At 55.5% G+C, this 23,658-nt stretch overlaps 1 long non-coding RNA gene across 1 annotated transcript; it reads left to right on the top strand.

Moving 5' to 3' along the window:
* Positions 1-11,864: 11,864 nt before the first annotated feature.
* Positions 11,865-18,481, top strand: LOC138107486 (uncharacterized). The gene is made up of 2 exons (XR_011149546.1): positions 11,865-12,220; positions 13,081-18,481. It is a non-coding gene; the product is annotated as an uncharacterized lncRNA (long non-coding RNA).
* The last annotated feature ends 5,177 nt before the right edge of the window (positions 18,482-23,658 follow it).

Genomic DNA, 23,658 nt, shown 5'->3' with positions numbered 1-23,658 from the left:
GCGGTGGCTTCCCAGGGGGGATAAACCAGTCTTTGGTGCTTGCCTGTCTCACTTCTCTGCCTTGTGGGAAAGCGTTATGAATCCCTCTGTTTGGGTGATTGCTCACGCTTCTGCACCCTCAGACTTCATCTGTAAACTTTTAGCAGAAATTATGCACTGATGCTGGGATGGTTCTTGCCAGCTAGGAACTGTTTTCCAGTGTCACTCACTTGTAGTTGGCATGGGGAACTGCTGTGGCCTTTTCTCGATGTTTAATGTGACCTAATTGTGTACTTCCACTGTCTGGGAGGATCAGCTCTTCTGGTGTGACAGCTGCCATAAAATCAGCGGTGCGTCTCCGGCATTTGCAGCTGGTTGCAAGGCACAAGTTCCTTGATTTTGCTGCATCAGCCCGGTGAAACCTTGCGGGGCTGTGTGTGCAGCCAACTGCCTTTTGTTACGCCTGGTAACAGCTTGGCAATATTAAAAAAATGTAACCTCCAGCTGTTTAATTGGCTCTAGGGAAATAAAAAGGCTTCCTAATAATCTTCATATTTACTTGGCACGTTTGGTTTGAAAGCAGATGGGTTGATTTACGAGATAAATGACAAAGCAAGAGGAGAAAAAGTGTGTCAGTGGCTTTACCATTAGAGAGGAAGGCATTTCTGATATGTGGTTAATCACGATTAACCTTTCTAGGTTTTGGTTTTTTTTACAAGTCAGCTTCTTGGACCTTCTGCCCGCCAGCTTGCTCAGCCAACTGATTCCCTCAGTGCCCATTGTCACCTCTCCCTATGACCTACAGGTAGGGGAAGGTGCAGAGCTGTAATGAAGGAGAGGGGCTGAGGTGGCCATTCCTTCTCAGTTGAGCCTTCTTTGCCCACTCCAGACTTGTGCAAGAGCCTCCCCCTTGCAGCACTCACCCCCTCCCTGTGGCCAGACCAGTAAATGCCTATGTCCTTTTGGATGGGCTGGGAATGCTCCTTCCTGAGGCACTGCTGCTTGAGGCACTGGCACTGAGCAGAGCAGGTTCTCCAAGCAGGCTGGTGCTGAGGCTGTGCCCTCCCTGCCAGAACCATGCACCCCTCTGCCCTGGCAGGCAGCTGGCAAGTTGTGAAATATGGTTCAGCACTTTTTTTTTAATATTAACTTGTGCAGCTGTCTTGGAAAGGATTAGAAATCAGTTCTGGAAAAGACTATGGTAGATTTTAGTGAAGAATTCTGCTGTGTCTTTAATTATTTATAAGCATCAGGATATAAGGACACCGTGTTAACCCTTCAGCAGTGAGAAAGATTACAAATAATCTAATCAATGACATACGCAAATTTACAGATTGAGTAGGTTTAGTTGCAAGTTCTGAGACTTAGAAGTGAGGAAATACCAGAAATAAGGTTTCTGCTTATTATTTTGTATGTCAGCGTGTTTGGTGAGGCAACTGGATTAGATGAACACTGTATGACCCTTTCGACTGAAAGACACCATTCTACATTTCTGATGGCACAGGCCTCTCCTAAGGGCTCACAGATTTGCTTACCACCCCTGCTGGTTGCTCTCACCACCTTTCACTAGTGGGTTTTGCTCAGGGGATGCATCAAGGGCAGGTTCATGCCCACAAGGCTCCTGCTCTATGGCCCCAGGGCCAGGCAAGGCTGCAGCAGCACTGTGGAAGGGTTACTGGTTTTGGCAGCTGAATGGTGGCAGGAAAAGCAGCTTCCCTCCCTGCCACGTGTTTCTAAAAGGCTGCTGAATAAGTCAGGGAAGCCAAAGTAAGGCTCCTTTTAGGGCTCAGAAACCTCTGTGCTAGAAGAACCTGTCCCTGCCAGCTAGGGCCCCCCTTGTCCTGCCCATGGTGTGGGTAAGTCACAGGCTCCTCTTCTCTGTGTTGGGATGAACTGCCTAGGGAATGCCGTTTCCAGCAGCCTGGTGTGCTGGAAAAAGGGAGAAGGGAAGAGGGAATGTGGTGCCAGAGCTGCGTGCCATCGGGTTGTGTTTCCCTCTGCGGACAGAGAGTCTCTGGGCCGAGGTGAGATTGCTGGGAGTGCTTGGATGAGCTGTGCAGGAGACAGGGAGTTGGGGCTTGCAGCTGCTGCTGGAACCATTGCCTTAGGTCTATGTCTGTGTGAAGTGGGATTTGCGCTGGAGAGGTGCTGTCGGGAACAAAGAGCGGAGTAAATCCTCTCCGGGGATGCGCAGGGAGGGAGTGAGTTGCAGGGAAGGAGAGTATTTCTAAGCCGTGTCAGTATTTCCCTGAAAGCGGGGCTGGAGCAGTGAGGGGGGTGCTTGGGTTTGGCCTGGGCCTGTCAGGAAGAGCCATAAACGAGCCAGCCCAGGCCCTGACGCCTGCATGGATGTTTGACACACTTCTACAGAAAGCCAAGGCAGTCATGAATGCAGAGGACAAATTGTAGGCGACTGCTTACGATCTGTGGGGAATTTCCTTTGGAATTACCAGTCAGAGAGTGCATGCAAGCAGAGCACATCTTTTGGCTTTTTCTGGTTTGTCGTCTCCTGTCTGGCTATAGAGAGTTTTGTGCGCTGCTGTTCAGGAAGCAGCGTGTTTTCAGCTGGAAATTTGGGGTGGGTTTGTTTCCTCAGGGTCTGGGGTCTTTCCTGAGAGAGTCACCCTCCCATAAATCCCCCGGGTTGTTCTACACAGCTGCTTTGGCCCTGGGTCAGAGAGAGAGAAGGGAAATGACTTTTTAGGGCGTTGAAATTTCTCCAGGCAGGAGTGGGACGTGGTCTTGCCCCTCCCCAAAGCCCTGCAGGCCCATGGGAGTAGCTCAGTGCCGGCGCAGCTCTCTGAGCAATAACAACGCTTGGGAGGTTCGAGTGTTGATAACACCTCTCCTGTCTCCTGGGGCCCAAGGTTCGGTCTCACGGCCCCGGACCGGTGAGGGAGAAAAGGAACTTGGGCTATTCCTGGGAAAGCTTCTGTTATTCCTTGTGCAGCCTTTTAATTCCGTGTTCTGATGGACTGTCCGCTGTCTTTCCAACAGGACTTGTCAGAGATTGAGATTTGGGAATTGAATTTGGGTCCGTTCACTACAGAATCTTGCCAAGCCTGAAGGCCTGGGGCGATGACTGCTCTCAGCGAGGGCTCTTTATGAATCCTCTGTCAGATTTCCCTCAGTGCTGGGCAGGAAAGGCGAGGGTTTGGATCAGGAATTCTGCAAGCAGGCCCTGTGTGACCGTTGGCCTCTTGTGTGTGTGTGTGCATCAGTGAGCCAAAGTCAAGAGCAAAGGCTGGTTTGGTTTTAAGAACTTACAGTAACTTTAAAAAAAAGTCATCAACTTTTTCTTCTTTTTTAAATTTAGGTGCTGGAATTGGCTCTCTGGACATGTGCTGAGCTCTCGCTGCTGCAGACTGTGCAGCCTTATTTGCTGCAGGTTCCTCTTCCCAGCCCAGGAGAAAGTTGGTGTTCCCTGAGTGGCTGCAGTTCCCTGGATGTGGCGGGAGGAGGTCTCTGCTGGGGAGTGGGAGAAATGTCCCTGCCCGGTGCCGTGTCCTTGGTGGGCAGAGAGCGCCGATCGTGGCAAGGGGGGTTTGTGAGTATGGAATCAGTCCTGCCTACGGCGCTGACGGAAGAGAGAAGCACTGGGGCAGAGTACGGAGAAACTTGGAATTTCAGGTGTGGCTTAACAGAAAGCTCAGGGTGCAAAAAGGGGGGTTTTGTGTGCCCAAATTGCCTTGAGACGGCTTTGCTGTCTGTTCTCTGCAATTGTGCCTTCTGAACACGAGAGCGTTTTACTCGTGGTGCCGTGCGCAGCAGTTCCCACAGTGCCGGCCGGGAAACAGACAATGCTGAAAATTGAAGGGATTTGGACGCGTAAAAACGAGCTGTTCGTTCTTCTCCGGTGCGAGGGGTTTGATGTTGGTTGGCAGCAAAGTTTCCTGGTTGTCTTCTACTCTTGCTCATTCTCAAAGTCAGTGTAGGATTTCCAAAGAACCTGCAACAGAGAAACCTCTCCTCGTGTTTGTTCCGGGCACACGGAGATACCGGGAGGGGAAGAGAAGGGGTAAAGATGAGATTTCCCTGAGAGAAGGTTCGGAGATCGGGGTGCGTTCACTGGCGCCACGGGCTGGGATTAGGGCTGAGCGGCACCAACCCCGGTGCGCATTATCCCCTCGGCTTTCCCCTCCTGTTCCAGCAGGGGATTCATGGCCCTGCCGAGAGACAGATGTTAATTAGTGAGTGCCGGGCCGAGCCGTGCCAGCAGCAGGTTCTGTTCGAGCCGGTGCTTTACTGGCACTTTCGTCAGCCACACTCTCTAATTAAAGTCCTGGCGTTTGTTCCCGATTTTCTTTCACTCTTGCATCCAACTTTGCAGCTCTTTTCTTCTCTCTGTCCAGTGTGTCTTTTGTGTTGCTTTCTTGTCCTGTGTGCTCCCCATGCCATTGCCTTTCACTGCCTCCTCTCTCTTGTTTTTCTTTTAAGAAATAAATACTCACTCTTTATTTAATAAACACCGCAGAGAGGAGAGGGGGGAGAAATGTTCCCTTACAGCTGTGAAGTTGAAGCAGACAGCAGAGTTCCGTGATAGGGATGTCCTGGTGTTCTTTTAAGAAATCCATACTGACCTTTATTGAATAAATTCTGCTCAATCCCTCTCCCTGTTCTGTCTCTGTCTCCCTCGCCGCCCGCATCTTTCTCTTTCCTTCTTTCTTGCTCTCCTTTTTCCTTTGTGCTGCAGTGTGACTGTATTTCTTTGTCCCTCTCACTGTCCTTTTGCCTGTCCCTGTCTGCATCGGCTGCTCGGTCCCTCTCCCTCATGGTGCCCTTCTCTTGAGAGCCCCCTGTCCTGCTGCCCATCCCTCTCTTTCCCCATCCCTCTGCTGCACCTTCCCTGTGTTTCCAGCCAAGCCCCTTTTTGGGGGATGTATGCATGGAAATGGCTTTATTAAAGTGCCGTTCTGCTGTCCAGGGCAGTTTGTCTCATTTTGTGCATTCTTTGGAGGTGAGGAAAAAAGGCTGGGGGCGGGGGTGGAGACTCGGGGGCTCTGAATGTCACTTGGGGCACCCCAATGTCCCTGGGAGAGCCACGATGCAGTGGAGGAGCAGGTGAGTGGGGAATGAGGGGGGCCATTGCTGGGTGCCCTCCCCCAGAGGGGCCCAAAACTGCCAGAAAATCCACCGGGAGGGATGTGTGTATGACAGTGTGGAATCCCCAAACCTGTCAAGTTCTTTGTTTTTACATCTATAGACAAATTTAGATGTAGATTCATTTTGAAATAAGCCAGCCCTCTCTCTACTCTGTTGCATATAGGAATATAAGAAACTGGGACTAGAGATGAGCAAGTTTTGAGAATAACGAGGCGGCGTTTTTCTGTAGGAAGGGAAGAAGCGAGTGCCTGGCGCCAGGAGCCGAGAGGCTCGGGCTGCAGGAGCTGCAGAGCGCCCTGAGCCGGCTTTTGCCTCTGCTCTGTCCGTGCCCCGCAGCGCGGCCCGGCCCCGGGCTGAGCTGGGCGGCGCTGCTGCCGCCTGGTGGCGAGAGCGCGGCACTGCCGGCCCCGGCACGGCGCCCCGGCGCTGCTGCCGCCCGGGGCCGGGGGAGCCGAGAGGGCGGCGGCCTCGGTGGCTGCCGAGCGTGGCAAGGGCAAGGAGCGAGCGGGGCCGCGTCTGGCAGCGGAGGGGAGGGGCGAAGGACGGTTCGGAGCGCCAAGGGACACGGGCGTGCATGAGCGGGGCCAGAGCGCTGCAAAGGAGCGGGCGCCGTGCGGGGCGGTGACCGCGACGAATGACAGCGCGGGGGGCGGCCCGGCGGGGCCGGTTTTGCCGGGCAGCAGAGGCGCGGTCGCAGCGCGAGCCGGGGCGGGGAGCACCGGGCGAGCACGGTGGGAATAGAGCCGCCCGCGTGCCGCTCTCAAGGGGGCGGCTCGGAAAGGAAGGCGCAGTTCGGCGCTTTCGGGACGGCGTAAGTGGCGTTTTTATTCGAACCTGCCAGGACCTTGCAGAGGGTGGATGACACTTCCGCCACACTCAAGATGGCGGACGCAATAGGCCCCTAAGAGAGGTGTCCCTGCCGATGCCTGCCGCCGGTCGCGGGACCGTCGCCCGCCTCCGGCGCCGGTGACCCCACCACCCGTGTCCTCGCACCGGGGACCACCGCGGAAAATCGCGCGGAAAGCGCGGGGCCGGCGTCGGAGTCCGGGCTGGATTCAGGCAGCTGAATAGACAGAAGCTCTTGTGAGGGGGGGGGGGGGGGGGGGGGCCTTCTGCGTACAACACTAAAGATGGCGGCTCGACCGGAAGTGGCTTCTGCCAGCACCCAAGATGGCGGCAAAACCGGAAATTAGGTCATCGCCACACTAAAGATGGCGGTCGTTTACGCTATTTTCTGACCTTCTCAAGATGGTGGCAGGGAAGGCCCCCTCTAGCTGCGTCTATTCGGCTGCCTGAACGCGACGCCGACACCAACGCCAGCCCAGCGCTTGCACGCAATTTTCTGAGGCGTTTCCCGCTATGCGGACACCGACTGTGGGGTCAGCGGCGCCTGGGGTAGGCGGGAGCATTCAGGCAGCCGAATAGACGGAGCGGGGTCCTCCACCGCCGCCATCTTGAGAAGGTCGCATCGCCACATTGGTGTGGTCCCGGTAATTTCCGCCCATCTTCGCCCGACGTGGCAATGGCGGGGAGTCCGGGGAGCAGCGCTGCCGGGCCGGGGGCACCGGGGCGGGTGCTGCGGGCTCGGAGGTGAGCGGGGAACGGGGACAGTCCCGAGCGGACGGTGGGGGCCGCGGGGGATCGGTATTCCGGCCCAGGGATGGGTGTCCCGGGACAGGGGTGGGGGTCCCGGCCCAGGGATGGGTTGCTGGACTATCTAATAAGATTATATAACGATCGTACAAGGAGAACTATGTAAAAAATCCTCCCTTGTTACCCTTCTCCCAGCCCCGCTGTGTTTTCAGGATCCTGGGGGCAGAGTTTGGGTCTGGACAAGGCTCTCGGGCACAGGGTGGGATTCTTGGGGTGCAGGACGAAGATGTGGACTCGATGCTCCCTGCGGGTCCCTTCCAGCCCAGGGAATGCTGCGATCCTGTGCCTCTGGGGGTGAAAGAAAGGGGATCGGTGGGGTTTTTGCCCGCTGTGTTCACGGCCCCGCCGGCTCCGGGCGGGTTAAAGGCGCAGCTGCCCCGAGACAGCGGGACCGGCCGGGGCTGCTCGCTCCCGGTGCTGCCGCCTTGTGGGGAGAGCCCGGCACTGCAGCCCGGAACGGCGCTGGACACGGGATCGGCGTGGAACAGCAGCCCAGGGAATGCTGAGGCACCCCAGGGAATGCTGAGGCGTCCCAGGGAATGCTGAGGTGTCCCAGAGAGGGCTGAGGCGTCCCCTGCCCGGGGCACTCGGCAGCAAATCCCTGATGTTGAGCGGAAAAAGGAAGGTTCTGGGTTAGTGGGAGGAGGTTTCTGGAATGGAGTTGGGACAGGTGCTGATCCACGCAAGGAATCACGGGGTGGTTTGGCTTGGAAGAGCCACCAAGATCATTTACGCTCTGTTTGTTGTCCGATTCCACAGCAAAGAACATCCAGAACTGGCACCTCACCCTCATGGACAGCAGGAATGTCTTCGATAGTTCTTGTTTTGGAATGGGAAGGGCCATTGGGAGCTCTGGCAGGACCAGGTAAGAACAGAAATGGGATCATTCTGGCTGCTGCTGGAGGTGGTTTTCTGCTTTCAGGCTGTTCTTCTGATTGATCCTTTCACAGCACTGTTCTAGGGCACATTTGAGGGTAATTCCAGGAATTTCAAACCAGATGAAAACTGGTGGGGAAAAAGTGTGAACCCGATCCATTTCTGGTAATTCCAAGCTTCTCGCACAACACCGTTCCAGGGGAAAGCTGATGAAAGGGTGAAGATGCAGAGGAGCAAGTGCTGTAAACCCCCCTGGCACTCTGACAGAGCAGACCTTGCAGTACTCGCAGCAGATCTCTTGGAGAAAGTGTGGGATGGCAAGGTTTTCCAGGAAAGCAAAAGGAGGGCAGAGATGAGGGAATAGGCTTCCAGTTATTCCTTTAGCTGAAAGCCTGGGGGAATTGAGAGGGGCCACAAGAACTGTTTGTGTAGGAAAATGGGAGTTTGGGGGCTGAATCGGAGTTTCTCTCTGGGGCATTTTTGAGGGAAAAGCTGAGGTGCTGTTTAAGGGAGGGAATGCACATTTTTGGGGTGGAAAAGGTTTAATCAATATTGTAGAGGAAGTAAAATGTTGGGGGTAAAAGTGGATGCAGTCTGGAGGGGACAGAAGGAATATTTTGAAGGCAAAATGGGGAACTCAGTAGTGGACAGAGGGGGAACATTTTGGAGGCAACACTTGACAAACTCTCTGGGGTGGAGAACGAAGACATTGAGGGAAAAATGAGGTGGTGAGCAGTGGGCACGTAGGGAAGGTTGTGGGGGTAAATCTTGAGAAAAGCCCCGTGGTATTCAAGAAATTCTTGGAATCAGGACGGAGGAATTCAGCGGTGGAAAAGCAGGGGAATTTTGCGGGGGTAAAACTTTAAAAGATCTAAGAGTTGAGAGTGAGTGTTTTTAGGTGAAAAGGATGTCTTGTTGAAGTTGGGCATCTGGATTGTGGCATTTATGGATCAGAGGGTGTGTTTCCAGAAAGTAGAAGATAAAGAAGACTCCCAAAGCCTCGATAGCTGTGTTAAGAAATCCCTGCCAGGGAAGAAAGGTACCTAAAGCTCCTAGAAGTAGGGACTAATTAGCATGGGAAGGGAAAAACCCAGCCCAGTGGGAGAGAGCAGGCCGGGTAAGGGAAGAGAAGGATGCCCTTAAGAAGAAGCAGGGAAGGGGAATTTCTCGGTTTGCTCAAATGTATCAAAAAGTTTGGAATCTGGGTCTGTGCGGAGGCCGGGATTTTCTCGGCCACATCCAGAGCCCAGCACTAGGGGTAAAGTAATTCCAGGCTTTACAACGCCAAAAATGCAGTACCAGAGAGTTCTGTTGTCCCGAGGACTTGGGGGATATTTGGCAAAAATTTCTGGGGGCCCAGGCTGGACCGAGCTTTTCACACTCCCCGGATTCACGGGATCGGGGATTCCAGCGTGCCCTGCACGGGTTTTTCAGGGAAGTCCCAAATCCGTGTGAGCACGAAGCAGAATCCCCTGGGAGCTGAAGGCAACGGGATATTTCTTGGGAATTTTGAAGGATTAGGTGAGTCCTCAGTGTTAGGTTGGAATGAACGCAAATTGTCCGGGAGTTGCTGGTTTAGGGATGGCCAGGTCTGGATTTGGATTTGTGGGCACCGAGCGTTCCTTGTGTCAGCTTTAGGTCTGGGTTGGTGGGAATTGTCGGAGAAAAGAGAAGGGAATTGCAATGCAGAGCTCCATTCCTGGAGAAAGGATCAGGATGGGAGAGGAAAGGCTGTGGAGCTGCTGGGAGCTCCTGGAGACCAAAAGGATCTGAGGTCCGGAGGCAAAAGCTGTGGAAGAAAGGCTGAAAAGGGTGCGGGGTGGGGCGGGAGGGGGAGGAGGGCACCGCGGGGGGTGGGGGGAAAGAGGGAAAGGATCCCTGCTCCGGGAATCCAGCAGGGACCAGGAGAGGATCATTTTGCATCCACTGCTCTCAGTGGAATCCTAATAAGGAAGGTCGAAGGAAAGTGATTCCTTTGTTTGTTCTTAGGTTTGGAATGAAAGGTGCTCTTCCAGAGGGGAATATTCACCTGTTAAAATTCTGTTGGATCCAGGAAAAGAGGGAGGCAGCAGCTGGGGAATGAACGGGTGGATTTTTGGCGGATACAGGCAAAGGCATGGGCAGGGGCACTTAGGTAAAATACACTTCATGGGCAGCACCAGGAAAAGCCTCAACTGCCCTTTTTTTCCAAGCTCTGACATTCCAGAGGAGTAAGCAGCGGTCAGCACATGGCTCTCTAGAATTCCTTGGATGGCCAGTGCTTTGTTGGGAAGAGGTGACATTTGGAAAGGAACAAATCCGGGGATATAATTCCTGATAGTGAGGCCCAGGTTTTGATATCCTTCCAGCACCCGAACGCGACAGAGGGAATCCTGGAGGAGGAGGTGGAAAACGCTGTCGCTCCGTTGGTGGAATTCCTGGGAAATGGAAAGCAGCAGAAGCAGCAAGAACAGAGTTGGAAGCAGGCTCCAGCCAGGTAAGGCAGCCACCAAATCCTTTGGAATTAGAACTGGGCAGGGGTGGGAAGAATTAATTGTTACATTCGTAGCCCATGGATTCCTGAGCAGGATCCTGGCAGGGAAGACTGCAGGGATCGGCCTGGGGACTGTTCCCGGCTGGGGGCAGCGAGGCTTGGAATTGGCTGGAGGGAAGAAAGGGGGATCCTTTGAGCACAAGGATCAGCTGTGAAATGTGGAGATGGCATCAGACAATTCCTCGGGAGGGTTCGGTTCCTGGGCCAAATGGATCTCCTGCCTTGTGAAGGAGCTCAGAGATCTGGGAATCTCCCTGGCTATTCCCTGTGTGAGTCTTCATCTCCATCCCGCCTTATCCTGATCAAATAAGGGCCTGAGATGTGTTTAGCAGCAAATGCATTCCTGTAAAGAAAGCCAAGAGCAAAGAGCATCCAGATGCAGAGAAGTCTTTAGAAAAGCCCCGGGGGGGAGGGAGGGGGGCGGGTGGGGTGGGGGGGAAGCAGAGGGGGTCACGTCACTCTGCAGCATGAACAGACATAGAGACCACAGGCCAAACCAACAGCCCCTCCCGTCGAGCCCCCCCACCCCACCCGCCCCCCCCCCTCCCTCCCCCCCGGGGCCCCGGTCCGGAGGAGGGGGTCCCGGGGAGGGGGCCGGGGGGAGCCCCGTCCGGAGGAGGGGGTCCGGGAGAGGGGGCGGGGACTGGAGGGGGGGAAAGTCCCCCCTCCGCCCCACCCCCCTCCCCCGGACCCCCTCCTCCGGAGGGGGCCCACCCTGACCCCCTCCCGGGACCCCCTCCTCCGGAGGGGGCCCACCCCCCCCACCCCCCCCCTCGGGACCCCCTCCTCCGGAGGGGGCCCACCCCAACCCACCACCCTCCCCGAAACCCACCCACCCCTCCCGGGACCCCCTCCTCTGGAGGGGGCCCACCCCAACCCACCACCCTCCCTGAAACCCACCCACCCCCCCCCCCGGGACCCCCTCCTCCGGTGGAGGGGGCCCACCCTACCCCAACACACCCCCCTCCCTGAAACCCACCCCCCGCCCCGGGACCCCCTCCTGAAGAGGGGATCCCCAGTGTGTGTGTGGAAAGCCGGAGCCCCGGCGGTGTTCTTGTTTGCACAGGGGACCCGCCGAGCGGGTCCGGCCCCGTGTGGGGCTCCAGCGAGGGCAGGGGCGCCGGGCTCCGGCCCTCTGGGCTTTATTCTCCGGCGCCCCGAGCCCCGCGGCTGCGGGAGAAAGACGGGACAGAGGACGGGAATAAGGGAGCAGAGGGGGTCAAAGAAGGAGGGCAGGTGGGGGGTTCAGGGTGTGCAGGGAGAGGCGGGGTGGGGGGACAGGAAAGGAGGGGGGGGAGGACGAGGACGGAGCACAGGTGGGGGGGGGGGTCAAGGTGCAGAGGGGGAAAGCGGGAACAGGAACACGGGGAGGTGGAAGGAAAGGTGGGAGACAGAGGGGGAGGATTGAGGGCAGGTGGGGGAAATTGGGAGGGGAAGGGGAGCAGGGTGAGGGGGCAGGGGGGACGCGGGATGGGGGGGGGGGAGGAACGGTGGAGGAGGGGGGGGGGGATGGAGGGGTAGGGCAGGGTTGAGGCGTGTAGGGGGAAAGGGAGGGGGGATGGGGGGGACCGGGCCGGGGGGGAGGGAGGGGAGGGCTAGGGGGGAGAGGGGGGGGGGGGTTGGGGGGGGGGGGTGTAGGGGGTGGGGGAGGGGAGGCAGAGGGGGAAGAACAGAGAGGGTTAGAAGAAGAGAAGCAAACACAAATATAAAGAAATACAGAGACACAGAGATATATAGAGATACAGAACCCGGTCCGGCCGCAACCTCTCCCACCGAGCACCGAGCGCGCAAATGGCGGCGGGGCCGATTCCCGAGGCTTAAATCCTCTCGGCCCCGCCCCGCGCAGCCGCTCTGGGGCCCCGCGCACCTGTGCGGACCCCGCCCTTCACACCTGTGCCGGCCCCGCCCCGCCCCGCCCGCGCCTGTAAATGCCGGCGGATCCGCGCCCGCTCCGCTTTGTGCGCTGGATGCTCATTCTGCTCGTCCCGGGCTGCGGCGGGACCGTCGTTCGGAGCGCTGTGCGGATCCCGGCCCCGGGGGCTGCTCCCGGCGCTGCGCCGAGCCCGAGGCGCTGAGGTGGGACCGGGAACGGGGTCCGGGGATTCGGGTCCGAGTCCTGTCGGTGTCTGCTGGGGGTCCCGGGCCGAGCCGCTTGTCCCTCGGCGGGCGGGGTGTGGCTCCCGGGCTCGGAGAACTGAGGTGGGATTGGGGATGGCATTAGGGATCGGGATCGCCGCGGCTGGTTAAAAGCCGCTCCGGGATTGGCGCTGGGGCCGAGCCCGGCGCTGCCGCTCCGGCTGCGGCCAGCGCGGGGCTGCGGTCCCGCCGGAGCTCCGGCTACGGTCCCGCCGCGGCCGCGGGGAGCCGGGGCCGTGCCGGGCGGGCGGCGCTTCCCCGGAGCAGGCGCTGGATCGCGCCTGGAAGCGGGCGGGGCACGGGGACCGCCCGTGCTGGCCCCGGCACCCCCAGAGGCCGCCGCTCCCGCAGCGCCGCCCGCCCCGTGGGGCGGAACCGGAGCGGCGGCGCTCCCGGCCCGGGCCCGCCCGCAGCCCCCGCGGGGACGCGCAGCTCCCCCAGCCCCGGCGCTGCCGAGGCCGCCGCACCCCCTGCGCAGAGCAGCGCCCGCCTCCCCCCGCCCCGGGGCCGCTCCCCCGGGGGCCTCCCGCCCGCCGCGCCCCCCGCCCAGCGAGCGCGGCTGCAGCGCCGCGGCCGGGAGGAGCCGCTCCCCCGGGCCGGGCGCTGGCGCCGAGTCCGCTGCTGCCGCTCCTGCTCTGACTGCGCCCGCTCTGGGGCCGGGGCTCGGGCCGCTCAGCCGGTACCTGATGCTCTCCTTCCCCCCCCCCCCCCCCCCCCACTTTCTCTGCGCCTTGCACTCTCCAGTGCAAAAACCTCTGGCTTTGAAAGTCCAGTGGAAACTGTTTCTTCTTTATTTCCAGAGCACAGCATCTCCTGAGTGGGAATGGATACACAAGGAGCATCAAGTCGAACCCTTATGTGAATGCCTCATCTGGGCCTTGAACCCACACCTGGCCATTCTCAGCACCCTGCTCCAACCAAGCCAATCTCAGCTCCTGCCAATGTCCTGCCTGGCATGGCAATGCCAAGTGCCAGCAAGGTAATTCCTTTGCAAATACAGCTCCTTCTTTTATGCTAATGCTGCTTTACACCCCAGCCCCTGCCATGGCCACAGGGCAGAGCTCCATGGCCAGCACCTGATCATGGAACACCACAGGTGATCGCTTGGGGGACAGCACAAAACTCTTCCCATAGCCCTGATTTCCTGCCCTTTCCAGGATTTCCCCAACAGCTGTCAAGGTGCTCATTCCATGTCCCTTTCCAGGGAGAAAGAAGCAAGGCAAGTCCTGAGGGTTCACTTGCTCCATGGCCAAAGTTCTGGAGAGTGTCAGAGCTGCTCCTGCCTGCAGAGGGGCATTTCCCGCAGGTGAGTGTTCACAGGCCAAAATCACAGTGGCGGCTGAGGCAGCTTTTGTGGCCCAGAGCTGCACAGAGCTCTCAGTGACTCCTGCTCATTGCCAGGAGTGTTCCTTGGTGCTCCTTCTGTGTGTCCCAGCTGGCAGGGAACGGGGGGGAGGGAGAAGGCCAGCAGCCCCAGGAAGGGAACCAGCAGCTCTTGTGCTTTGGATTTGCAGAGAGGAGCTGTGCCTGCAGTGTCCTGCCTGTGGCACACAGCATGCCAAACACACATCCCGGGAACGGGCACTGGGCTGCCTGGGCAGCGCTGGGATGGACATGGATAAAGGGCGGCCCCTCGGCCAGGGGCTGCTCTGAACAGGCACCCGGAGATGCTTCGGCCCCGACAGACCCCACTGACGCCCCAAAAATACCCCAAGGAACAGCTGGCACCGGGGAATGTCGGCACGGGCTGTTTGCAGAGGGGCTCAGACAGCAATTCCCGCTGCCGACCTCCCACACACCTGCCAGCTATGTCCCAGCCACCCAAAATGCCTTCCCTTCCAGCCTGAGGACATCATCCCTCAGCAGCGTTAAAGCCAAGGCAAGCTTCCCCCACAGCAATGAAATGCCAAGCAATGCCCTCAGAGATGCCTTCAAATGAAAGGTCAGAGGCAGAGAAATCTCTTTGGATTGAGTTGGCAGTTTTTGGGGAACCAGCTGGAACTGCACAACTGATGGAAAGCTTTCACAGGTGGCTCACACTGCAGGTGCCCTGAAGGCAGGGATGTGCATCCCTTTCCTGAGGGAAAAGAACTTCCAGAGGCTCTGCAATGAAATTGCTCCTGCAGGGAGAGAAGTCCTCCCGGGGGCACAGGGGCTGCCTCAGCACGGGCTGGGAGCGTGTCCGGCCAGCGCCTTCTCCTGCTTCCAAATATCACCTGGAGCCCGAGCTCGGGGGGTGCAGGCAGCTGAATTCCAGGGAACTCTGTCAGGTGCCCCAGGGACATGGTGGGGGGGGGCTGGGGGATGAGGGTTACAAACAGCAAATTCTATGGAACATGAAGCTGTCCTTGCCCTGACCCTGCTGAGCTTCCCTGGAAGCTCTGCTGCTTCCTGACACCTGCTGTTAAATAGGCAGCTCTGCATGGGAATATCCATGCTCCAGGAGGCACTAGGAGGCTATTCCAGTGGCAATTCAGGGCTTTGGGTAGAATTCATGTGAACTAGCAAAGCCTAACCCCAAATCTGGGCACCACACAGGGAACAATCTTTGTGCTGCCCTGGCAGCCAAAGCCCCTGGGCTGGGAAATGTCAGCAGGCAAATGGATAGAATGATTTAAATCCCAGCATCCCCCAAAGGGACAATCCACTCACCTCCCTTTGCTCCCAAAGTGTCCACTCTGTTCCCCACAGGTGCCCTGGGGATGCCAGGGAGGTCCCTTTGCCCACAGTGCCTTTCTCCTGCCCCTCTCCAGCCCGAGGCCTCTTCTCCCTTCCCTGCCAGCTGCTGCCAAGGAAGGAGGACACAGTGAGTCCTGAGTTCACCTCCAAATAGTCCTTCCCTCACCTTGAGATGATCTGAGACTTTACCCCCAAAATGTCCCCATCTGTCTCCTTCTGAGTTCCTCATTTTTTACAAGGAAGCATTCTTTCTCTGCTCTGGAGATTACCACAAGATTTGCCCCCAAAACTTTCCCCACCTGTCCACTACCTCTTTCCTCATTTCCACCTCAATATTCTCATTCTTTACCCTACAGACACTTTCAATTTTTACCCCTCAGAACTTCCCTACCTGGCCATAAAACCTCAGTTTACCCCATCAAGTGCATTCTCTCTGCTACAGATCACCTCAGATTCTACCCCCGACATTTTCTGTACCTCTCCACCACGGAGTACTTCATTTTTACTTCAAAATACTCCTTTTCTACCATGGAGATTCCCTCAAGTTTTACCCCCCAGATTTACCCACCTGTCCACAGCAATTCCCTCAGTTTACCTCAGGATGCTCCTGCTCTCTCCTAGAGATGACCTCACATTTTACCCCCTCAATTTTCCCTACCTGCCCAATTCTGATCACCTCCTTTTTACCTCAAAATAGGAGTTCTTTCTTCTACAGATTAACTAGGATTTTATGACCAAAATGTCTATTTTGTCCCCTGTATACTGACCAGATTGTAAAACCAAAACCACGCAAGTTCTGTCTGTCTTATCCCCAAAATGTTCATTCTGTCCCCTACAAATTAGGTCCGATTTTTTCTCAAAAACACTTACTGTTCCTCCATAATTACCTCAGGGTTTGCCCCCCAAATTCTACCTCCTCTTGACTACTGGTCACCTCATTGCTTCCTCAATATGTTCATTCTCTGCCCTACAGATCTTCCCACGTTTTACACCCCAAATTTCCTTGCCTAGCCCCAGTGACTGCCTCAGTTTATGTCAGTGTGTCATACTCTCCCTAGAGATTACCTCAAGTTTGACCCCCAAAATTTTCCTTAACTGTCCACAACTTATTACCTCATTTTTACCTCAAAATATTCATTCTCAACCTCTAGATTATTTCAAGTTTTACCCCCCCAAAATTCCCCTACCTGTCCACTACTGATTCCCTCTTCTTCCTTCAATATTTATTTACTTTCTACCACATAGCTTCTATCAAGATTTACCACCAAAGTTTTCCATCTGTCTACTACTGATGACCTCATTTTTACCTCAACATGTTCTTTCTACAGCTTATTTAATGTTCTTTTTACACAAGTTTCCCTACTTGCCCACAACTGATTCCCTCATGTTACCTCAGTGTGTTCATGCTCTCCCCTAGAGATTAGCTCAGATTTTCCCCACATGCTCAGTACTCATCACCTCATTTTTCCCTCCAAGTGATCATTCTCTGCTCTTGAGATTTTGTCACGCTTTGCCTCCAAAATTTTCCTTATTTGTCTACTCCTCTATGCCTATGCCAAAATATTCATTCTGTCCCCTACAGGTTACATCAAGTTTTACCCCCCAAATTTTCCTTCCTCTACAATATTAACTCTTTTCTGCCCCAAAAATGTGCATTCTCTCTCCTAAACATCACCTCAGCTTTTCCCTCAAAAATGCCACCTCGCTCCCCTCGACATCCCCTCCCATTTTCCTACACAAACAATTCTTGTGTCCCCTCTCAGTCACCCCAGGTTTTCCCAGTGAGGAGCTGCAAGGAATTCAGGCAGGGCCAATGACACCAGGGAACAGCTGTAAATTCAGAGGCAGAGAGAGAAGATCTACCAGGAAAGGGGAAAGGTTCAGAAGACATTTCTGCAATTAATTAATTAATAATTATTTCCAGTTCCCCACTGAGAAGAACACAACCTCACAGCTGTTAAGGCCTGACGGTTCCCTGCAGGGAGAGCTCAGCACACGTGCCCAGAGGCAATCCCAGCATCTGAAAGAAAGAAAGAAGCAGCAAAAGGTGATTGCTTCTCTTTCCAAGTTATTTCAAGTGCTCACACCCAAACCAACCTTTGCTCTTGATTCTGGCCGGGTGCATGGTGAGCGGTGGGCACAGGTCATGTCATCCATGCTGATGTGAGTGATGCTTTCTGGGGGAAATCAGCTGATTTCCAAAGTTCCCTTCCTGCCCTGTGCCTGATCTGCACAGGAGAAAACCCCTTCCCTGAAGGGACTTGTGCTCCCTCTAATCCCATTTGCCCAGTCTGTTCCATGGGGATATTGCCAGCCTGGGGCAGCAGAGGCACCCGCAGCTCTCAGCACTCTCTGCTCCAAGCACAGCTCTGGGCTCCTTTGCAGACTGCCTCTGCCGTGGGGTTTTCTCCAGGAGAAGCCAAGGAATTGCTCATGGAAGGGTGGAGATTAAGTTAGCCCAAAGGGAAGCAAAGAATAAGTACTCCAGGAAGAGCCCTTGGGAGCTGCTGGGCTGAGGTGGGAAGGGGACATTCCTTGCCTGCAGGGCCAATACACAACAACCTCCAACCCAAAGCACAGACTGGCAGGTGGGGTCTGACAGCACCACTCTGACAAACCTCCTTGTCATTCTTCCCTGCAGTGACTTTTGCAATCAAACTCTGAAGCTGACAAGCCCAGCAGCTCTGTCCATCCACTCTGGAAGGAAAGGATACTCCAGGGATGAGGCCCATTCCCAGCAAACGCTCCCAACACAGCCCGGAGGCACCGCTGGAGCTCGGGTGTGGGGCTGGGAAGGGCTGCCAGGAGCACGCAGCCCCCAGGTGGGGTGGCAGCGGCAGCAGCAAATTCCCACAGGCTGATGGCACAACAGAGAGACAAAGGCCAGCAGTGGCCACGGGAGGTGCAGGGTTAATTCTGCTCCCTGCCCTGCCCCATCCCTGCAGGAAAGCTCCAGGGGGGAGAGAAACTCTCAGGGTGCCCAAAATGCAGCATCTGTCACCCTGATCCCGCTTCAACTCAGAGTGTGGGGCCAAGCTCCCCCCACAGGTAAACACTGAGCTGACCTGCTCAGGCTCAAACACAGCCCCAGTTCTCACCTCCAGCCTGCTCCTGGGGCTGCTGCCACATTCCTGACAAGGTGCCAAAGGCCCCTTTGGACAGGGCTCTCTCTGTCTCAGGTGCTGGGCACTGCAGGGACCAGGGCAGCCCCCTCTGGGGACAACTGGGGATTCATCCCACACCACGGGCAGGACCAGGGGCCCTCCAGTACAGGCTGGTGGGGCCAGAGCTCCTTGGGTTTGGCTGCTCAAACACCAAAGCTTTTGGCAAAGATGGGACAAGTTAAGTGGGTTTTCCTGCCCTGAGAGAGAGAGGAAATTGTTAAAATTAAGCATGGAAATTAAGTTCACTGTGGAAGTCAAAGGCTCCTGGCTTTCCCACTCCTGTTCTGATTGCTCACTAGAGGGTTTTATCCATAAAAAAATGAGAGGTGGCACCAAATAAAAGAACTCTTTTTCAACATTTTTCCCCTACTTTCTTTCACACATAAAAAGGATGTCCATTTTTACTTAGTGCATTCTTTGCCTAATTTTAACAGAACTGTTTTCCTTCCAGGCCCCACTTGTGGGTTCTTCACTCCTTTGCCATCGGACTTTGGACAAAGGAAGAGAAGGATCGGCTCCACACGGGTGTCATCCAACGGGGAACACCCCCTGTACCAGCCCCAGCCTTCTCCAAGCACGCTGCCTCACTTTCCCCATTCTGGATGCTGGCTCCAATCCAGTCTGAGTTCTCCCCTGTTTTCCATGTCTAAGGACAGGAACTTGTCCTGGTCAGGGTGTAAGGCCTTAAACTGCACATTGATCTGGGGGGCTGTGACTGGGATTCCAGCAGGGAATTCACTGTTTTACAAATAAAAATTATTCCAGGGAGCTGCTGCTTCACCACACAGTGTCAGCAAAAGAGAGAAAACACTAAAGGTGTATCCAAAAACAAGGATGAAATGATTCCTCCTGCTTTTAGTGGGATCAGGGCTTATGCTGCCCTGGAATGACAAAGAACTTCTCCCTCAGCCCCCCAGAGAGCCCTCGAAAAGCCAAAGTGCAGCAGGGAAGGAAGGAAGGAAAGGCACCTGCTGGGGCAGCACAGGTCCAGCTGCTCATGGGGACTGGGAATGAGTGCGGAGCCAAAAGCACCTTCCCAGGCTGGAGGGGCTTGCCTAAAGCACCACCTCTGGGAAGCAAAGGGCTATGGAAGAAATGGAGTGGGAATTTACAATAATAATCATCATGTATCGGGAAAGAGCAACAACAGAAGCAACAATCATTCCAAGGGAGCAGGAGGGATGCGGAGCTTGAAACGAGGTTTGAGTGAGGCAGCAGCTCCTGGGAGTTCTAACCCACAGCTCCAGCTCTGCGATTCCAGGAGCACTGCAAGCTCCTACTGCCCCGTCCCCGGCTTTGCCTCCTGCCAGTACTCGGCACCTCGGGCACGGTTGGGTGCGAGTGCTCCAGTGCTGCTGCCCCGAGGGAGTGGGAAAATGGCCATTAAACCACTTCCCACTGGGCTGGCTCCGAGCTCGGGCTGGGGAAAACATTTGGCACCCCTGGCATTTCAATGAAATCAGTTTCCATCACTTTGAAGAGGCACTGAATAAACCCAGGGCACATAAGTAAACCTCTCCCCATAAGGACAGCCCCAGGGAATACACAATTATTCCTATGCCTGGCCAAACAAACCAGCAGCCAGGTTTTGGGAAGAGACTCCAGACTCTTATCTCCTTCCCTGGCTGTAAAACACTTGCAGAGGCTTTGGAGTTCATACAAGCTTGTCAGGATTTGGATACTTCATGTAAATTCCATTCAGATACTGGAATGAAAGTGTCCTAAAGGCACCTCCACTCAGACTTTAATTTTAAGCCCTCTACCACCAAAGAATTTAGATGTTCTTTTCTTAGGAACACCCCACCTCTGCTTCTTTAGGTGTCTCCACGTGGGACATAAATTAAATGTGGACAAATTTTAGAATGCAGCTTCCAAGTCAAGTTACCTGCTAGGAAATTACTTCAGCTCTCTGGTACCTTGGGCTGTTTTAAACACAGCCTGGCCCTTCATGGCTGAGGCTCTGAGCTACACAACTTGTGAGTGGGCAAGTAGCAGCAGCTGAGGTCTCATCCCAGCTGTACACAAAAACAGGGAGTGGGGGCTGCACTTGGATACGTGCAGGCAGGGTTGGGCCCCTTCTGAAAGCTTCAATCCCTGTTTTCCAGAGATTCAATCAGGGATAATGACATTTTCACAAAGCTCTCTTAAGGCACGTGAAAACCCGAGTAAGAAAATGGAATCAAACCCTTTGTTCCACTGGCCTCACGCCCCAAATTCCAACGGGACAGACAAGTCCCTCTCCTCGGAAGGCAACGTCTCCTACCTGGATCTGTGCCTTCTGCAGCCTTTGGTGGCCGCTGTCTCCATCCTCCCACACCTCCTCATCTTCCTCCTCAGCAGGCCTGGCTTCCTCATCCTGCAGAGCAAGCACAGGGACAGTCACCAACCTGCTCATCCCAAACCTGGCCAGCAGGGATGGACTGCTGGGACCCCCTGGACGGTCACCCCTCTGCTGGGCACCATCCCTGCTCTGCAGTCCATTCCCGTTCCTGGCCTGGCATCTCCTTTGAACGGGATGTTAAACCACAACCACTTGCTCGGCTGGGTTTTGGGACAGCAGAGACTCCCCCAAGGCAGTGGACAAAGCTCCTGTTCCCACACCCTCTGCCTCCCAAAGCCCTGCTAGGGCCAGGCAGAGCAAAGGAAATCCCTCACTTCCTGCTGGAAATTTCCTCTTGTGCCCATAAACCCAGGGAAATCGTGGCTGCCCCATCCCTGGAAGTGTTTGAGGCCAGGCTGGCCGGGGCTTGGAGCACCCTGTGGATGGAATGAGGTGATCCTTAAGGTCCCTTCCCACCCAAACTATTCTGCCATTCCAGGATGATTCTGTGATCTCTCCCTGCATTTATTTTGCATCGCTTCCTCTCTAATTTGAATTCCCAAATCAAAATGAGTTTTTAAAGAAATCATTTAAAATTATCCCAGGAATAAAAAGGGGTGCATCAAACATACAAGAATCATTCCTACCTCCATCAAATCATTATTAATTGGAAGCCTCTTTCCTCATCTCTGTCCTTAGTTTTCCTTTCCTAGGAAACCTTGTGATCCCATAGTTTCTCCAAGAGATTTACTGGGATTGCAGAAAGCTTTGCTCTGTCAGGGAGGCAGGGGGGTTGACAACACTTGTTCCTCTGCATCTTTATCCTTTAACCAGCTTTCCTTCAGAATGGTGCTGCAAGAGAAGTTCAGAATTACTAGAAACGGATCAGGTTCACCTTTTTTCCTCACTCTTTTCCAACTACTTCCAAATTCTTGGAATTATCCTCAAATGAGGCCTAGCAAGCTACTGTGAAAACATCGGTCAGAGGAACATCCTGCAAAGAGAAAACCACATCCAGCAGCAGCCAAAACAATCCCATTGCTATTCTTACCTGGTCTCCAGGTGCTCCTGCCAGAGCTCCCAACACCCATTGCCATTCCATGAGGGTGAGGAGGCAGTTTTGGACGTGTTCTTTGCCATGGGATGGGAAAACAGAGCCCAGAGGGTCTTTGTGTCCCTTCCAAGCCACCCCATGATTCCATCAGCACCTATACCAATTCCATTCTGGAAAGCCCAATTCCATTCCTCCCATCAACTCAGAATTTCTCCCTTCCTCTCTCTGCTCCACATCAGGCATGTGTTGCCACGTGCCACAGGCATGGGATGCCTCAGCATTGCCTGGGAATGCCACTCAAGGCTGCCCTTGTGGCCTCAGCGCTCCAAAATGCCCAGCTGGCTCCCGTTCCAGCTGGGAATGTCCCAAACAGCAGCGTGGGGTGTGCCATCTGCCATCCCACCATTGGGGCAGCTCCCATAGAATGTGACTGACTTACTGGGTTTGCAATTCCTGGCTTAAAAGTCAGGTGGTGGAATATCCTCTCCTGGGAATATCCAGAAGACCAGAAGGCTCCCTGGAAGCCACAGGTCAGGGACAGAGTCAGATGAACGATCCTGAACTGGTTTTCAGGGGATGCATCCCCAGCCTGTGGCTGCAAAAACTCCAGAGCTGTTCCTTCCCCTTGGGACAGCCAGGGAAAACATCCCCAGCATGGATTTCTGACAGGAAAAACCTCACTGCTCCAGGCTACTTGGCTCCTCCCAAATCCAGGCCAGCACTCCAACAGGCTCTAAGGACAAAACAACAGGAAAGACCATCTCAGGGCACACGCCACAAGCTGGGCGTCACATTCCTCACTGGAACTGGGCTGTTCCCACATCCCTGTGACAGTTGGGAGCATCTCCCGTTCCTCGCTCTTCCATTCAGGACAAAGAGACAACAGAGCTGTCAAACAGCCAGTGTGTAACCCCAACAATCCAGGGAAAACCACCTTGCTCTGGGGAGAAACATCATGCCCAGTTATGGAAAAAACCAAAGAGCGGTACTGGGAACACTCCCAGGCATGGAGGCTCCCAGCTCCAGAAATGCAGCTCACAGGCTTCTTCCCATGGGAACCCCAGTATTGCCCGGGATTGGGCTCAGGGAAAAAGTCCTGCCCATTCCACCACTCTGGCACAGACACCCCAGGAAGGTGTCCCTGACCATGGCAAGGGGCTGAACAGGATGGTCTGTAAGGTTCTTCCCAGCACAGACCACTCCAGGAGTTTAAGGTGGATTCGAGCAGCTCCTGAGGACATGAACACCACCCACACCTCCCACCTGGCTCAGCCCAGAGTCCATCCAGCACTCACAGAGAGCTGCTGGGAGCTGAAATTCTCCCTGCTCCCCCTGCCTGGGAAACCCTGCCTCCAGCTCCTGGGAAAGAGGAGCTGCATCCTGCTGGGTGCTCCCGGCTCTGGGCAGCTGCCGCCTTCAGGCGGGGGGATGGCTCGGGCAGCTCCGGTGACTGTTCCACCTCGATGATTTTGTGTTTTCCTGCATTTCCCTGGGCTGGAGGGGAGCAGGGGGTGCGGTGGGAGTGCGGGAAGGCAGCGGCAGGGAGGGCAAGGAGTGCGGCCGGGCACCGCACAGCGCAGGGGGGCTTCTGCTGGGAGTGGAGGGGCGCGACCCGGACGGAGACGTCCCCGCCGCTGCCGGCCACTGCCCATGGGGCTCCTGCCCGCCCCCGGCGCCACTGACTCCACACCCCGTGTCCCCACACTGGGAACCACCATGGAAAATCATGCTGAAACCTCTAATCCTGAGCCTGAGCCTTGACCTTTTACCCCCCTGACCTTTGACCCCTCGACCCATTCCTTGACAACCTGACCTTTGATCCCTGACCCCTGACCATCCACCTTTACACCTTGAGCCCTGCCCTTTGACCCCCCCCAAACCTGAGCCCTTTGACCCTTGCCTTTTGACCCATGACACCTGACCCCAGGACCTTTGACCCCCCTGAGCCCTGTGACCTTTGCCCCAACTTTCTACATGTGACCTCTGTGCTTTGACATTGACCACCTTGACCTTCGACCCCTGGACTTTCACCTTTGATTCCCTGACCCCCCAACCTATGCCCTGACTTTTGTCCCTTTATCCCCTAACCTTTAACCCCCTCTACTTTATACCCCTCACTGCTATTGCTGCCTGGAACCCCTCACTCCTGCTCTACACGCCC

The sequence above is a fragment of the Aphelocoma coerulescens genome, chromosome 3, assembly GCF_041296385.1.
Source record: "Aphelocoma coerulescens isolate FSJ_1873_10779 chromosome 3, UR_Acoe_1.0, whole genome shotgun sequence".
Classification (NCBI taxonomy): Eukaryota; Metazoa; Chordata; class Aves; order Passeriformes; family Corvidae; genus Aphelocoma; species Aphelocoma coerulescens.
This window is presented reverse-complemented; position numbering and strand designations above follow the sequence as displayed.